The sequence below is a fragment of the Harpegnathos saltator genome, unplaced genomic scaffold (assembly GCF_003227715.2).
Source record: "Harpegnathos saltator strain DR-91 unplaced genomic scaffold, Hsal_v8.6 scaffold372, whole genome shotgun sequence".
Taxonomy (NCBI): Eukaryota; Metazoa; Arthropoda; class Insecta; order Hymenoptera; family Formicidae; genus Harpegnathos; species Harpegnathos saltator.
In genome coordinates this window covers 1-13,991 of record NW_020230175.1, presented here as the reverse complement: position 1 = coordinate 13,991, position 13,991 = coordinate 1, and the positions used below count along the sequence as shown (strand labels likewise).

Below are 13,991 nucleotides of genomic sequence, written 5' to 3'. Positions count from 1 at the left end.
CTTGATCCCACGAGTTGGTCGGAAGTATTGGGGTCCGCCCCGACAGAGCCGCCTGCCGGGGTAAGGGGACTAAAATACGAGGGGGTTGCCCCAGGTGCCCCCAAGGGACCGTTCGAGACCTTCGGAATACCTGGTATATTTAACCTCCCCCGGCCATACATCCATAGGCACGGTGCCTGCACACCGTAGATTGGGAGGAGTGGGGTTGATTCGGGTACCACTACCCCTAGTTGCGTTCTTAGTAAGGGACCTACTCCTCAGGCCAATCCGGCGCGGTAGGACCCACCGGGGAGCAAGCTCCCCGCCGGCATAGCCCTGAGGGATCATTGGTACCCAAAGCTCCTTCACCACGACAAGGTGACGCACCCCGAAGGAGAACCTAACCTAACCTAACCTAACCTAACCTAACCTAACCTAACCTAACCTAACCTAACCATACTAAAAAACCTAACCTAACCTAACCTAACCTAACCTAACCCCACCAACCGACGAAAGTCGGGAAAACTAGACAAACACGGCGCAAGTCAAAACTGACTGTGCAAGGAGCAGGAAAAATAATCCTGACCAGACGGGTAGGAAGATATCAGTAGGAACTCATCCTAACTTCCACATTCCTGTCCGACTCCGACAAGTGGTCCAGAAGACCCAGAAAGAACCAAACTTCGGTCCTGTCAAATTCCAATGACAGGACGAACCTAACCGGCTGGAACCCAACTGAGGGACCAGTTTTTCCTGTCAGACAACACTGATAGGACAAACCTGACCAGTCAGGATCCTGTGAGAGGATCCTGTCCCACCTGTCAAAACTTTGCGACAGGCGGACAACTGGTATGACAGGACCCAACTCAGGGCCCAGTATAAACCTGTCAAATACCAATGACAGGGCGGCAGGAACCAGCAAGGAGCAAACCAAGGCTCCAGCACTCCTGTACAAGTCCAAGGACTGGATAACCACAAACCTGGGAACCATCATCCACGGGCCCAGCTTCAGACAACCAACTGGTCGTCAGGTATCCGAAGGGACCATCAACTGGCCCAGTATATCCTGTATGAAACCATTTATAGGCGCCTGAGCCCCATGAAGAGACATCCACTGGAAAGCGTGGAGTAAGGGGATGACGCATATTTGATAAACGCGAATTGAAGAACCAGACGCGAAAACTGGCACACAGGTCTGAACCCCTTAAGGGTCGAAATCTGGAGAAAATCTCCCATCACGATCCTACCACTGGGGTTACACGCACATACGATAAAAACACTCACTTAGCGCACCGATGAGTACTGCGAGACGCGCTCTCGATTTAGACCATCGTGCGTATGACTTAACACTGCCTAGACGGTGTTCCCGAGCGTTTACGAACGCCTAGGCTTAAGCTACTGAACCGCGTGGCTCAGCGTATACGCCATCCGAGCGGTTCCTAATATTAAGCGTTTTTATTGTTTGCGTTAGCTATGCGATTTTCCGAGTAGTTAGGAACTTATGTTTAAGTTATCGCAGCGTACTGGAACATGAAAGCGACACGAGATGCTTGTATAAGTGTAACTCTAAAAGAGGTGAAAAAGGTCCACCGTCGTTATCCATTAACTGGATCTTATAACCAAAATACCCCTGCGAGCAGCAAACGACAGGGTCCAAAAGCGTCTCGGGTCGTCATAGCAACCGGCTGGCGGCTGTGACTGGCTCGAAAGCGTCGAGGGTCGTCATAGCAACCCGCCATGTTGCCCGAGCGGTCACGTGGCCTCACGGTACAAAGGGGACTGCGTGACGAGGCTCGAGGAGAGTCGGACAGCGGCAACCGCCGCGTGCAGACCGAACCCGTGCCGCTTATACTCGCGCCGGTGATCGCGTAGTTGCGTCATCCTGTGTAATTGCGCGTAGTGATTAGTGCTTGTACCGACGTGCCTTTACGGATTAGCCGCCATCCCAAGGGGTACGAGACACCGCTGACGGAGGGATTTAGCCCGCGCAGCAGCTCTCAAGAGCTACCTCTACCCCCAGGTAGCGGTAAGCGCGGCGTAGCCGTCTTAACTATCCGGGCCGTTAATTAGCACCGCGGTATCGCGTGGTCTCTGTGTCCTCCTCCCGGCGCGTACCGCGTTCAGTGCGATTGCGTAGCGTCGTTATCATCGCGGACCTCCGTCGCGAGCTGGCGTGAACGTGTCGCGACAGGAACGCCGCCATCTTGTCCTCGTATTATACGAGGAGGCGGCCATCTTGGACTCGTATCGTACGAGGGAGCCGCCATCTTGGCTACGTCGCGGTGGAAGAAGCCGCCATGTTGGGCGAGCTGTCAATCAAACGTCCGCCATCTTGAATCAGCGACCGGAATATGCTTTGTCCGCGTGTAGAGTATAGATAGCTCATACTATAGCGTTCACCGTAGCGTAGAGACACACACTATAGCGAGCCGACCTTAGTGTACGTCACTGGTCTTGTAATATTTTTTATAATAAATTTATATTTTTTAACTGTCTGGTCTATTCGATCCGGGAACTCAGTGCCTCCTAGTTCGCCGAACGAACCAGCCGATCCCAGTCTTTTTCGGAATTTTACCTGTTTTTCTGAGTTTTTCCAGAATTTGTCCGTGACTGGTAACTCGTTTGTAGTCTCTTGTTGTTCCTACGTGAATATCTAACTCTATAGCGTCTCGCGAAATCGCAGCAACCCAGTCGGTTCGCGAGTTATACTTAAATTGTAACTTTAAGCTACCAGTCTAGTTCCAACTACTGGTGGCCGGTATGAATACCGGAGCCCTCTGCTCATTTCGTAACACCACCTACTGGTGATAAACGCTACAGGTCAATCCGTTTTCTCACGTGTACCGCGTGTTGCCACCCACTGGCCATCAGCCCGGACCCTAAGTCCACAGGCTTACGCGGACGACCATACACCGGACGATGATAGTACGTCCTATACAACTGTACGGTTCAGTGACCGTACCTGCACTTCGGAAAGTGGAATAAGTGGATATTTCCACTTTGTTGGAATCCACTGGGTGTCGCTGCCCATTCCTATAACAGCGACTGGCGACCGTATAGGAGGAGATGTGAGCGAGGACCAGTTCGAAGCCGATCACTGGGTCAAGTTACCAACTTTTGGAAGTCACTGGTCAGGGCCGCCGGGGGAGCCCCTTTTTATGGGTCAATCGAAACCCGGTCACAACCTAACCATACTAAAAAAAACCTAACCTAACCATACTAAACCTAACCATACCAAAGCCATACCAAAACCTAACCTAACCATACCATACCATACCAAAACCATACCATACCATACCATACCATACCATACCAAAACCATACCATACCATACCATACCCCGGTCGAAGTACCATACGACCATAATAGGATTGAGCTCGCAAAAATTTTCTGGGCCGTCGTACCCCGGTCACAATCTAGCCATAAACAACGGTCCGAATATAGTCTGATTACCATTTAGGACCTGACTAGCCATTCGAGTATCAGCCGAGTTCCATATAAGTCCTGACCAACCATTGGAACATCGTTCGATTACCATCTAGGATCTAACCAGCCATCCGGATATCTCCGAGGTACGATCTAGGTCCTGACCTACTATCTAAAGAGGTGATACCATCCGGGAGCCACATAGGTACACCATCGTGGTTACGGGACAAGTCCACCAAGGCAGACCACTTAGAGGACCACGAAGGAGACCACATAGGATCACAAGAAGAATCCCGTATAAGTCACCGCATAGGTCCATGTAGGTTGACCACTCAGGGAACCAATTAAGACCATAAGAGCCACATAGGTAGTCGATTTAGCGAGGTGCCACATAGGTACCACCTAAGAACCATATAGGTCAAAATTAAGTTATTTATAAATTATTGATGTGCGCTGCGTTCTTAACACTGTGGCATTGGAATTTTTATTATTTACAGGTCTAGTTTTGTTTTAGCCACATTTTGTAAAACGTACTTTTGCGCATATATACCTTGTCCGATAAGGTATCCGTCGCCACGAGCCGATTTATTATATTGTTTTTAGTTTAAGAACTATAAAGAATTTTGTGTTTTATATAAAAGCGGGCGACGCATCATGATAGCTACGGTCCTGACGCGAGCATGACAAAGACGTATACAGTGCGTGCCGCGTCCGACTATAGAGCGGACGTGCGGACAAAGGAGGCGCGTAGTGGGGATAACAGTCCGTGGGAAGCGGCGGATCCCGAGGGGGAGAGGAAACGGCCGTAGCGAGCGGCGCAGTAGAGAGCCCTTCCGGGGATAGTTGATTGCGAGACGGCGCAAGCCTCCCGTAAGTACCAGAAATTCCTCGAGCGTGATCGTAAGTTCGTCTATTTCCATTCCGACGTGCTACGCGTAATTGTATAGTGAATCGCGCCATAGATTTATACGTCTACGAGATTGTACCATATAGGTATTCGCGGTCAGTAATACTCGCTAGTGAATAATGTTCACGACTCTGTGACTCCAACGTTCGGGATACGAGAATTGATAAAGGCCTAAAGCGGTTATTTAAGACGCGCGTCGTTAAAGAAGCTTGATGAACGGAAGTCTGATATTTTATATATTCCGCAAATACGTCTTAGACCATACGACCACATAGGTCAGCGCGAAGGGCGTGGCCCATTCGAACCGACGTAGCTAGTAACAACAATAATAACTATTATTTCAGGGTAGAGTATAAGAGCGTTATTGTATTTTATAAATATATATGTGATATTGTTTGTTTAACATTTATTCGAGATATACATACGTACCCATCATACCTATCCTCCGTTCGTACACGATCGTATTCCATATAGGTTCCGACTGTAGTAAGGAATCCGTCCAGCGAAGCGAACCAGCATTTCATATAGATTTCTTTGATATTAATTCAAACCGAAGGTTTCCTTATTAATCCAAAAAATAAGGTGGCGACCGATAATAAAAGGTGCGTCGGGGGCAAAGCTGAGGCGCGGAACTCGAGACAGACAATTTTAACCAAAAATTTTTCAATTTGTCCATAAATATTAGCTCGGGACCATCGCGGTATTTTCGCGGACCCTTACAGGTGCACCATCCTGTTCATTGGAACCAACCACGTAGGAGTACCATCCCGGTACCAGACTCGCCTCCTAGAGGTCCCATCAAGGTGGACCATCAAGGTAATCAACCGATCCAAGGAGGACACCATAGGGGCTCCGAATAGGAGACCATACAGGTACCATACCATTTAGGGTACCATCGAGGGATCATAAAGCAAGGCCATACAGATACCAAACCATAGAGGCACCATACCCTGTAGGGTACCATCGAGGGTCCATACAGGGGGACCATACAGGTATCAAATAGGTACCATATAGGTAAGAGTCACCATATAGGTGAGGTCCAAATTTTATGGGTCACCCGCGCTCCGGTCACAACTTAACGGTTAAATTTTATTTTGGCTTGGCCGAATTTATTAGATTGTTTATTATAACACGCATATGGATTAATATATTCATTATTTTATGTTCTACAAGTAACCACGTATGGTGAGGTGCATATTCGTAATTAACGAGTCTTTATTATTAATAATTTGTTAACTAACTTTAAATCGAATCACGAAACAACCAGCTCACCATCCGTGTTGAAAATTAAGTTTTGCGTATTTTAATTGAAATACTCGAGGTAACTAAGAACCTCTTGATAAGAAATATCGCGTGCGATAATTTATTTATTTACTATCGAATCGTTGGTAACAGCGATAGCGGTAGCGCGCGATAATTTTATAAAAATTTTATTTAGCACAGCTGGGGCCCCGATTAGGTACGAGCCTGACGCATGTATATAGACACGAAGTGCGGCGACCCGCTTTGTAGATAAGGGTCGCCTTTGTAGCGAAAACCGCCGTAGAAAAAAAAAAAAAAACGAGCAGTAGGGGAAGCCGTTGTGCTTCGAGCAGGCACAAGCCTGCTCAGTCGTTGCTAGGCACGTGAAGTGTGCACAGGAGTCGTTGCTGGACGCGCGAACGGTGCACACACGTGTTGCGAAATATCGTCCCGTAACAAAGGGAATTGCGTCATAGCGTAACGAGAGGTAATCGCGAAACCGGGCGTGGGTGAACACTCGCGGACAGTGCCCAGGATTATCCTGCCGTGCGAAAACCCGAGGGAGTAGGAGGAAAAGCCGCTGGTGACACAGAGCGAGAGAGCTGCTGCATCCCGGCGTTAATCCCCCTACGTGAACGTCTCAGACGTGTAAGTCGCATGCCTCCAGTATCGCGCTAGTATGTTCTGTGATCTCGATCCGTTACGATAACATAGTCAGTAAAAACGCGTAATTGCGAAATAACCACCTAAGGACCTATCGTGATGACCGGGATAATTGAGAACTGACGCATAGCAATCGACTCCGACGATCTGTAATTCGCATGTGCAAAGAGCGTCACCGCGTTTAGTTAGATCCATCGTCGTTAAATAATTAGGATCGAAATTATAGTATTAAATAAAACTTTAAGCTACTACCACACCATACCAACTGTGGTGAGATGCGTTCCTGTGCTGTGCTGCTGGATTATTTCGTTTAAAAATAAGTTCTATTATTAAGTACACTCTATTTACATAACCTTCTTTTATTGCAACAATATATATTTTAATTAACGCGGCTAAACAATTATTTCACATTTACCCGTCCAGTAGTTAGATCCGTGACGACGAAATGAAATATTTTCATTCGCTGACAGCTTACGTTACAGCCTTACAGCCTTACTCTTCCAGCTATTGTAGACGAGCCTTAAGACCGTTAAACAGTCCCTGAGGCTACACAGCTTGGGGACAATCACGAATAGGCGCAACGTACGTACCGAGACGGCGATGGCCGGATGGGAGGCCCCAGCCAATCAGAAGACGGGAATTCGTCTCCCGCCGAAAAGCGGCTACATGCTGCGGCGACGCAAAATGGCCTCCAGTTAGACTCGGGCACTCAAGCCGCACGGACCGCGTCACTCTCCAGCAATATACTGCGTCATTGTCGCGGCGTTAGTAATGTTCGAACGCCTAATTAACGCGGACGCGAGGTCCTCTCATTAGCGAGTGTAGTCTGTATCGACACGCGAAAATTTGCGGCTTCTCGTGTAATTCTGATGACGTGTCTCGACGAAATCGCGAAAAAATATTTCGCGGTCGGGCACGAATTACAAGCTTACGTGTACGCGGACGCGAAAGGCCTATTATCCGAACGTCATTAATAGTTTAATTGTGCAGTGTTTAATAGTGCAATGACAGTGTCCGTGACAGTGAGCGATCCGAGGGATTACATTCACAATGAGGGATGAGGCGACGTTCCGAGACACAGGGATTATTTCGGTCGAGGATTATGATGCCGCGAGTAAAGGACACCAGTAAGAATACGACAATGTAAGTCGCATGCATTGAGTACCATGTATTTATTATTTTTATATGATAACTAATCTAAATACGTTAACATGAAATATTATTATCTAAATTTCTATTTTTATAGAAAAAGATAACAATTTAACCAAATAAAAATAAACCAAAATCAAATTATATCATTTTATTTGTATCTTCTCCAAAAATAATGGTATCACAAAATTTGCGTCAAGCATTACAAAATCATTTCAAGTTTGCTTACTCTCCTTACGGGATTCAAATTTAAATGTCCATTTGTAAAAGAATATTTTCGAAAGCACACAACTGTTGTCTCCGTTTCTTGTTGTCATCTTTTTTTGTCAGCTCTTTCAAGAGCTCCATGTCCTATCTAGACTTTCAATGTCAATGAAGAAAAAAACCGTAGCGAATATTCTCCATTCATTCCGATCAAACATTCTTTCTCTATCGCTGCTTACCAACCAGGAACGTTAAATTTTTGTTCCAGACGTTGCGAGAAGCAAGTCCGGTGGACGCTGATGCCGCACCGGAGGATCTGGTTCGGGCAGAGCAGGGTCGGCCGGAAGGTAAAGTTTACAAGTTTTTTACACATCTTTGTCCAACCCTTTAACATCTTTGCTTTTGCAACTTGTTCCTCATCAGCTTTCTTGAAAGCTTCATGTCTCATTTGAATTTTCAATGTTGGAACTAAAATATTGAGATAAATATCCCATATCAAAATATTTCCGTATTTCCGATTTACCTCGATCATAGATATTCTCTCTCCACCACAGATTATCAACTGGGAAAACTACATTTCTGTTTTAGTTGTTGCGGAAAGTAACAACAATCCGGCAGATGCGGATGCCGTACCGGTGGATCCGGTTCGGGCCAAGCAGAGTCGATCGGAAGGTAAAGTTTACAAGTTTCCTATACATCTGTGTTCAACCCTTTACGATCTTTGCCTTTGCAACTTGTTCCTCATCAGCTCTCTTGAAAGTTTCATGTCTCATTTAAATCTTCAATATTGAAATATAAATATTGAGATAAAAATCCCACATCAAAATATTTCCGTATTTTCGATTCGCCCGATCCAAGATATTCTCTCTCTACCGCAGGTTATTAACCGGGAAATTATTTTTCTGTTTCAGTTGTGCGGAAAACAACAGCAATTCGGCGGACGCGGGTGCCGCACCGAAGGATTCGGTTCGGGCCAAGCAGAGTCGGCTTGAAGGTAAGTTTACAAATTTACTATAATCCTCTGTTTGACTCTTGGCGATCTAGAGCTGGGATATAATTTCCGACTCGACTTGAATTACGATCGCAAAGGGTAAACTACAATTTTACTCGCCCGCACTCGTTGGTCTGATCTCATAAACGAATGTGAATTTTTTGTTACAGAGTTGAAGCGGAACGTGGCCGGCTCTGACTGCAAGTCGTTTCGGTGAGTAAATGCAAAATAAAAAGAAAAACAAAATTCCGCATGACGGATATGGTGTGACCAGATGAAATATCGTTCAAGTCAATGCGAATTGCAAATAGATTCTTGCATGTGTGTGTTTGTGACATTGAATTCAATACATTGCTCGAAACAATTAGGGAATTATTTGATCGCGATATCCTGCATTACATACGAGATTTAAAATAGTGAATGATTCTCTATTGATATTCAGTCATCTGAATAAGAAATATTCTGTACAACCGCGATGTACAAACACGAAATCGTCATCAGCTGCTTTATTTTTATTTTTCAAGCGGGCCGCAGAATTATTTAACGATATAATTATTTGACAATATTCAATTGTCCGTGTAAAATATATTCATACGCATAAATGCCGATACCGTTGCTGCTTTTCTTTTATTTGCAAAACAGGCTGTAGAATTATATGGCAATATTGTCCATTCATCACGATCCCTATTGTCTCGAGTAGCGTATAATGCGCGCACAGATTGCGCAAGCGCACGCCGAGCTTGAGGTATCCTCGCTCGCGTGCCTTTGAATATCGCGACCGCGGTTATCAAAATACGCATTTTTACCCGTGCTCCAACAAAGAAGACTTAAATTCTCATTTCGCCAAAGTATCGCGAACGTAAGCTTCGTCGTGACGGAACTATCATGCGTGAAAACGTTGCCCCGCTTCTCTATTTTTGCGTTCCCTTGAAGCGACCGGTTTTTGATTGTCTAATCTTTCCTCACGTGCATTCGTGAATATTGCACTCGTAGATATCGATAATACCGCATTTTCGTGACTTTTCCGATGCAATCGCGAAAAGCGCCGTAAAAGTCCGTTGGACGAGTCCATAAATTTTCACACAGTTTTTGCTCCTTGCCGATCGAGTTTATAAAGTCCGTTTCGCAGCGCATAAAAAGTTTCCACCGATGTCGACATAAAACGTTCGTTATTTGACGCAAATATCGCCGCTCTAATACAAATATCGACCGCGTCATGAAAGTGTAGCAATCACCGTGGGACGCGCTGCAAGATGAATGCTGAGCGACATGGAGAGCGGTAGCGGACATGGAAGAACATTGGTAGACCTGGTTGGACATTGGCAACGGGACATTACCAACATCATCATTGGTGAGCGTTTGACTCAATACTTACAGAGAGCTCTTTTATTATTATATTGTGCATGCCGCAAATTTGCATTGACATTTATAACGAAAAATATATTCCATGAATTATTGCCATATATTATAGCTATATATTATTGCCATATATTGTTGCGATATATTGTTGCCATATATTGTTGCCGTATATTACTGCTATATATTATTGCCACACATTGCCACGTATTATCCCCATATTATGGCCACCTGAAATCACGCGAGCAATCGAGAACACTGAATTTACCGGTAATCGCAAAAGCGCGCGGTAGACGTCACAGATTGATGCCAGCAGCCCGCATCAGAGCTGCCCGATAACAATACTCTGCTACAATTTAACTTTAAACTAAAGCGGTCTCCGATCGCAGGAAACTTTCTATCGCGGACTAACCCTTCGAGCAGAATATTCCCGAGAAGCGCTCTTCAGATAAACGCTAGTTATAAGCGAACATGCCCCGTTAGGGCCCCGACGCGGTCTTGTTGTCGCAGAAAATTAGGAAGAAAGGAGCTAAACATCCGACACCGTTGTGAAAAGAAGGACGATGACGTCCCTTCGCGAGTAAAATATTAGGCCCTTGCGAACGCGAACGTCAAATTCCACCACGGCTGCGAACGTCCTCCGACCAGTTTCTTCGCGGGAAACGGCTCAAAACCTAGGAACGCGCTTTCGCCACAATATAGTCCTATATTAACCCTATTCACACCATAAACATCGACTTCCAACTCCATGTAGAAGCGAAGATATCAACATTAAAATTAAAGAATTAAATTAAATTTATTTAAATTTAAACATGTAATCTTCGGTATCTCATAAACGACTCAAAAAACAGGTACACGCTTTTGCCCTAAATCTCGACACTCAATTCACAATAGAAGCGGAGATATCAACGGTACAAGTTGAAAAATTTTAATCTCCGATATCTCCTAAACGGTTAGAGATAAGGCCTATTTCTGGCACAAATTAAGTCCAATCAAAAACTACATTTTGCCGTAAGTGACGACACTCTGCTCCCACTAGAAGCGGAGATATCAACGGAGAAAGGTTGAAAAACTTTAACCTTCGATATCTCCTAAACGGTTAGAGATACAGGCCTGGTCTGGCACCAAATTAAAGTCCTCTCAAACCCTACGTTTTGGCGTAAGTGACGACCCTCCGCTCCCAGTAGAAGCGGAGATATCAACGGAGAAAGGTTGGAAAAACTTTAACCTTCGATATCTCCTAAACGGTTAGAGATACAAGGCCTGGTTCTGCACCAAATTAAAGTCCTCTCAAACCCTTACTTTTTGACTACATTGAAGACTCTACTAACTCCCAGTAGAAGCGGAGATATCGCGGAGCACCGCTAGATGGATCGTAATATCGCACGGAATAAGGCGGAAAAGCTTTAACCGTTCGATATTTCCTAAACGGTTAGCAGAATACGGCCCTGGTTCTGGCCACCAAATCTTAAGTCTCTCAAAAACCCTACATTTTGCCGTAAGTGGAATCCTATACTCGCCAGTAGAAGCGGAGATATAAGAGAAAAGCTTGGGAAAACTTTAAACCTCGATATCTCCTAAACGGTTAGAGATACAGGCCTGGTTCTGGCACCAAATTAGTCTCTCAAACCTCTACATTTTGGCCAGTAAGTGGACTCTCTACTCCCCAGTAGAGAGGGAGATAGTCGACGGAGAAAGCTTGGAAAACTTTAAACTTCGATATCTCCTAAACGGTTAGAGATACAGGCCTGGTTCTGGCACCAAATTAAAGTCCTCTCAAAACCCTACATTTTTGCCGTAAGAGGCGACTCTCTACTCCCAGTAGAAGCGGAGATATCGACGGAGAAACTTGGAAAACTTTAACCTTCGATATCTCCTAAACGGTTAGAGATACAGGCCTGGTTCTGGACAAAATTAAAGTCCTCTCCAAAACCCTACATTTTTGCCGTAAGTGACGTACTCTCTACTCCAGTAGAAGCGAGAAGATTCAAAGGAGAAAGCTTGGAAAACTTTAACCTTCGATATCTTAAACGGTTAGAGATAAGCAGCTGTTCTGGCACCAAATTAAAGTCCTCTCAAAACCCTACATTTTGCCGTAAGTGACGACTCTCTACTCCAGTAGAAAGCCGGAGATCTCAACGAGAAAGCATTGGAAAACTTTACCTTCGATATCTCCTAAACGGTTAAGATACAGGTGGTTCTGGCACCAAATTAAAGTCTCTCAAAAACCCTACATTTTGCACTAAGTGGAGAATCTCTACTCCTAGTAGACGCGTCGGCAAGATGAGCGAAATCCGACGGAGAAACGGCTGGAAAATTTTAAACTTCGATACTCTCTACAACGAGTAAGTGAGATACAGGCCTGGGTTCTGGCACCAAATAAGTCCTTCAAGAGCCTGTTCAAAACCTACAATTATTTCGAACTACATTGGACCGACTCTCTATACCCAGATAGAAGCGAACGTATCGCAGAGGAAGGCTGGATATCGACGGAAGAAAGGGCTGGAAAACTTTAAACTTCGATATCTCACCTAACGTTCAAGTATACAGGAACCTGGTTTGGCACCTCAAATGCAAAGTCCTCTATCAAAACCTACATTTTCGCTAATGGTCGCGGACTCTCTACTCCGTAGAAGCGGAGATTCAAAGAGAAAGGTTGGAAATCTTTAACCTTCGATCTTCCTAAACGGTTTAGAGATACAGGCCTGGTTCTGGCACCAAAATTAATGTTTTTTCAAAAACCCCTACATTTTCAAAACCCTAGTACATTTTCCACTACAATGGACGACTCTCTACTCCCAGCAGAAGGGAGATATCGCGGAGGAAGGCTTGGATTCGACGGAGAAAGGCTGGAAAACTTTAAACTCGATATCTCCTAAACGGTTAGAGATAAGGCCACTGGTTTGGCACAAATTTAAAGTCCTTCAAAACTACATTTTGCCCTAAATCTGGACGGACTCAATTTCCCCAGTAGAAGCGGAGATATCAACGCAGTAAAGTTTGGAAAATTAATCTCTTCGTTCTCCTAAACGTTAGAGATAACAGGCCTGTTCTGGACACCAAATTAAGTCCTTAAACTACATCAAAACGCTACATTTTGCGAGCTGACATGACGACTCTTACTTCCACTAAGCGGAGGATATCGACTGAGCAAGGTGGTATGAAAATTCTAAACACTTCGATATTCCTAAACGGTTAGAGATACAGGGCTGGTTCTGCACCAAGATTAAAGTCCTCTCAACAACCCTACATTTTGCGTAAGTGAGCGACTCCGCTACCCAGTAGATAGCGGAGATATCAACGCAGAAGAGTTGGAAAATACTTTAACCTTCGCATCTCACTAAACGGTTAGAGATACAAGGCCTGGTTCTGGCACCAAAATTAAAGTCTTCAACCTACTTTCACAACCCTACATGTTTGACTAATGGACGCTCTCTACTCCCAGCAGAAGCGGGAGATATCGGAACGGAGGAGGCTGGATATCGACGGAGAAAGGCTGGGAAACATTAAAACTTCGATTCTTGCCTAAACGTGTAGAGATACAGGCATGGTTCTGGCACATATTAGTCTCTCTCAAAACCTAACATTTTGCCGTAAGTGGCGCCTCTCTACTCCCAGTAGAAGCGGAGATATAAACGCAGAAAGGTTGGAAAATTTTAACCTTACGATATCTCTAAAGGTTAGGAGATACAGGTGGTTCCGGCACCAAATTAAGTCCTTTCAAACCCTATTCAAAACCTATTTTCCGCTACATGGATCGACTCTCTACTCACAGCAAAGCGGAGATATCGACGGAGAGGCTGGATATGAGGAGAAAGGCTGGAAAACTTAAAACCTGATATTTCCTAAAGGTTAGAGATACAGGCTGGTTCTGGCACAATTAAAGTTCCTCTTCAAACCCTAACATTTTGAGTAGTGGGCGACTCCTATTCCAGTAGAAGCGGGAGATATTCAAGCAGAAAGGTTGGAAAAAACTTTAACCGTTTCGATATCTCCTAAACGGTTAGAAGATACAGGCCTGGTTTTGGAGACCAAATTAGAAGTCTTTTCAAAAACCACATTTCAAAACCCCTC

General features: G+C 45.0%; 1 long non-coding RNA gene across 1 annotated transcript; it reads left to right on the top strand.

Annotated features, from left to right (window-relative positions):
- The first annotated feature begins 8,211 nt into the window (after positions 1-8,211).
- Positions 8,212-8,754, top strand: LOC112589000 (uncharacterized). The gene is made up of 3 exons (XR_003113169.1): positions 8,212-8,242; positions 8,482-8,564; positions 8,732-8,754. It is a non-coding gene; the product is annotated as an uncharacterized LOC112589000 (long non-coding RNA).
- Positions 8,755-13,991: the final 5,237 nt, after the last annotated feature.